The 4449-nt window shown below is 54.2% G+C and overlaps 1 pseudogene; it reads right to left on the bottom strand.

Moving 5' to 3' along the window:
* Positions 1-1546: 1546 nt before the first annotated feature.
* LOC133341179 (chromosome transmission fidelity protein 18 homolog) overlaps positions 1547-4449 on the bottom strand; it is a 16612-nt pseudogene continuing 13709 nt past the window's right edge.

Genomic DNA, 4449 nt, shown 5'->3' with positions numbered 1-4449 from the left:
ACAGGTGAGTACAGGTGGGTACAGGTGGTACAGGTGAGTACAGGTGGTACAGGTGAGTACAGGTAGGTACAGGTGGTACAGGTGAGTACAGGTGGGTACAGGTGGTACAGGTGAGTACAGGTGAGTACAGGTGGTACAGGTGAGTACAGGTGGTACAGGTGAGTACAGGTGGGTACAGGTGGTACAGGTGAGTACAGGTGGTACAGGTGAGTACAGGTGGTACAGGTGAGTACAGGTGGGTACAGGTGGTACAGGTGAGTACAGGTGGTACAGGTGAGTACAGGTCAGGTGCAGGGTGCACGCTTCAGACGACCCGGGCGCTGCCTTGTTCACTCGCGCGGCATTTGCGACTCGTGGATAAACGGTTCATGCGCCAGTGTAAGACTGTTATTCAAATGTAATTGCAATCAAGGCCCCATGGCGTATACGGCGGTGGAGTTAAACAATGCAATCTCTCTCTACGATTCACTCAATTGCACTCGCTATTTGGTGATGCTGCTGCGGCGTTGGCAGTGGTGTCCACACAACGGCACATTCTGCAATCAGAATGTGCCCTTCTATGTTTGTGCTATAAAAGATGACCATTTCCCGAAACGTTTACGATTATGTAGTTTGTTGAGGCCATGGTGTTGTCAAGTTGTGTCGCTGTTCTCTGCGTCTGGCATCCAGCGCAATGCGATATTCAGTCACTCGGCTCACTATGGACTGCGAAGGAGGGCCATTGCCCGAAACGTCGCGTATTATATAGTTTTCCTTTTAGGGCCACGGTGTTTTTGAAGGATGTATTGAGTTGTTATGTTCGGGGGCTGGGAGGGAGAAGGGGTGGGGGCGGTGGGGGAGGGGGTCACCCGCTCCCCCTGAGCGGGTGACCCCCGCCCCTTGGAGCGCGCTTGTGGAACGCGGGCGGCAGCTGCTGCTGCTGCTGCTGATGATGCTGCTGATGATGATGGTGCTGATGATGATTTGGCTCGAGTTTAAACACGAAGGTGAATGTGGAAACAACTGCCATGGGTTCCAAGTGCGGGTGCAGGGGAGGATGAGACGCGGGGTAATGACAGCAAGTGGCGGGGGGGGGGGCGTGGAGGGGAGGGGTCGCCTCCCAGAGACAGCGGCTTTGAAGTCACCGCCTCTCCTCGCCGCCATCACCTCGCCGCCATCACCTCATCCAGCGCTATTATCTCCCCTTACTATCGTCACTTCGCATACTCACCACCATCACCTCCTCATCACCACCAACTCTCTTCACCACCATCACTTCCCCTCCTCACCACCGTCACCTTCCACGTTAACATCACCTCCAGCACCTCCTACAAATGCATCATCTGTTTCTCCTGCCATCCCAATACCTCTCTCACCCCACATCAAACCATTCATCAACCTGCCCCCCCCTCCACCATGCCCCCCCCCCCCCCGCTGTGTGTCTCGGCGTGCCGCTGTAATTGGCTCCCCCCGGGTCGCCCTCGAGTAATCTCTTCCAGGGTACTGCCCCGCGTCACGTGGCGTCTCCCCCTAATTAACGGGGGCCCTGCGCTAATTGCGCGAGGGTTCATGCTCTCCCTCGCACAGGCACGGGGCCCCGGGGCAAGGAGAGTGCTCGGGCCCCAGAGCGCGGGTTACCCGTCTCCGATCGCCTCCCCCCACCACCACCACCGCTCTTGCTGCGTGGGAGCAACTGCAAAATGAAACATCGCAGGACGGGCCAGACCCCGAATCACGGAGACACGCGGCGAGGCACCGGGGACACACTGAGACACGCAGGGGTGAGACACTGAGACACGCAGGGGTGAGACACTGAGACACTCAGGGGTGAGACACTGAGACACGCAGGGGTGAGACACTGAGACACGCAGGGGTGAGACACCGGGGAGACACGAGGACGCATGCCCGCGCCACGTTGTTCTTGTAGATAGCATCGGCTGCACGATTCTTCCAAACCTCTTGAGGTGTTAAGTCAGCGCTTATTTATAGAGGTATAAAACATTTGACAACTTTATTTCTGATGGGTTTTGCGGAGTCGCCGCACGAGTTGGCGAGCTCGCTATACTATTCGGTTTGCGCGGTCACAACGGATTCATTCTGAAGTCCACAGCCCAACACGGCCCAAGTCCACAACGTGCGGTGATCGTGAAAACAGCCGTCAACCCCCACGCCACCAAGGAGTCTCCTATCCGGAACGGCTGAGAGCTTCAAGTCGACCGGGGCCAGTGGCAGTGCGCACGCCGTGACCCAGACCGGCGCTTTGGGGCGAGCGTTGGTGGATCACGCACAGATGTGTGTTGCCACCCAAACCCGCTCGGCTGCGAGGTGGCCAGGAGATGGCAATGGCAGGACAGCAAATGGGTTCGTCAATCGTCTGTGTTGAGCTTTGGGCGCAGTCCAATCCCGTGAGCGGTGGGTGGAGGATCTTTTTTTTGTTAATTTGGAACGAAGACAAATGCTTCTTTCAAAAGGAATTGGCCAAACATCCCCGAGAGAGTCCTAAAGTTCTGGTTTTATCGGTTAAATTAAAGGACATGATTGTTTATGCTGTAATTATTGAGGAAGATGACGCATAAATACTGCACATCCGACTTAATACCCATGACCAAATCACCAGGGAACGCTCCCGATCTCGTCAGATGTCGAAAGCTAAGCGGAGTTGAGCCTGGATGGTGCTTGGATGGGCGACGACCGTGCACAACAAGTTGTTGTAGGTGACGGGCAACGTTGTGAGCAGCAGAGGGCAGTTTTGCAAACAACCATTGTGGTACGGTACTGCCCGCCAATGCACCCACTGCCGCGCCTCGCCAACTCGCAGCAACCAGCGCGAAGTACGGCAAAGTAGCTCCACGCCCAGCACGGCGTGGGGAGGGCAAGGGGAGGGCAAGGGGAGGGCCTCAGCCAGCAGTGGAACTGACACCAGGAGCTGTGCAAGGGGGGTTGCTTACAGCCATCGCGGTGGTGATAAGGTGATGTCGCACCGGGCATGTTGCGGCTGATTCATTATAATGCGGTGGTCTTAACAACGGTGGTTCAAGTTCAAGTTCATTTATTAGGTATAGCCCTGTAGCCATTCAGCTCTTGAATCGGGTGCAACCGCAACAACAACAAACAAAACATGAACAAAAACATCTTAAAGTGAATGTGACTAAGTGCAAACTTAGTCACATATGGCGACAGTGATGTTCGATTATGAGGATGTTGTTGATTGGTGACGGTGATTATGCTTGCTGCTGCTGCTGACTGATGTCTAATGACACGGTGATGGAGGATGTTGAACAATGATGTTCAATGTGGAAGGACGATCATGATATTTACTAACGATGCTGATGTATCATGTCAATAATGTTTGCGGTGCTGGATGGCGATGACCTTGCGGTGGCGCTGTAACACAATGAAATTGTACTCCCGACCAAATCACCCATCACAGATTTGCCCCCCCCCCCATATATGGAATTAAATTGGGCGTGGCATTAGCCGATGGGGGTGTCTTTGCACATAAAAGGTTTTATTTTGGTGTTTCTACCGTGCTGCTTCTACCACTGCCGGGCGACTCAAATACAGCAAGTTGGCACAGTAAGGGTCACAGCTGATGGTGCATCTACCGGTCATCTCAGTCAACCCATGGCACCTACTGGGTCTGTCCCGTGACCTGCACCTAGCTGGCACAGTCGGAGTCACAGCTGGTGGTGCATCTACCGGTCATCTCAGTCAACCCATGGCACCTGCTGGGTCTGTCCCGTGACCTCCTGCACCTAGCCTGGCACAGTAGGGGTCACAGCTGGTGGTGCATCTACCGGTCATCTCAGCCAACCCATGGCACCTGCTGGGTCTGTCTCATGACATGCACGTAGCCTGGCACAATAGGGGTCACAGCTGATGGTGCATCTACCGGTCATCTCAGTCAACCCATGGCACCTGCTGGGTCTGTCCCGAGACCTCCTGCACCTAGCCTGGCACAGTAGGGGGCACCGCTGGTGGTGCATCTACCAGTCATCTCAGTCAACCCATGGCACCTGCTGGGTCTGTCCGTGACCTCCTGCACCTAGCCTGGCACAGTAGGGGGCACCGCTGGTGGTGCATCTACCAGTCATCTCAGTCAACCCATGGCACCTGCTGGGTCTGTCCGTGACCTGGCCTGGCACAGGCGCCGTGGTGACATCACCGTCGCTTCGTGGCGAATGGCGGGGATTGGTGTTGGTGGTCTTGTGGATCGTGAATCGCGGTTCTTGTATCAATTCTGCCCAGTCCATCCGGCACCCAGCTCTAAGTCAATCTGGTAGCGATCTTGAAAATTGACTACTTATTATTATTAAATTATATTACACGGTTGACATATACATAACGGCATTGATGTCCGATTTGTACGTAACTTTTTATATTAGTTTATTCATATAGTCGATCAAAGTGTTGTGTTAAGTTGATGTTTACAAATGTCATTCTTTAATGCTTAGCAATCTATGCAATGCA

The sequence above is a fragment of the Lethenteron reissneri genome, chromosome 11, assembly GCF_015708825.2.
Source record: "Lethenteron reissneri isolate LAM-NWPU_2019-01 chromosome 11, ASM1570882v1, whole genome shotgun sequence".
In the NCBI taxonomy this organism is placed as follows: Eukaryota; Metazoa; Chordata; class Hyperoartia; order Petromyzontiformes; family Petromyzontidae; genus Lethenteron; species Lethenteron reissneri.
This window is presented reverse-complemented; position numbering and strand designations above follow the sequence as displayed.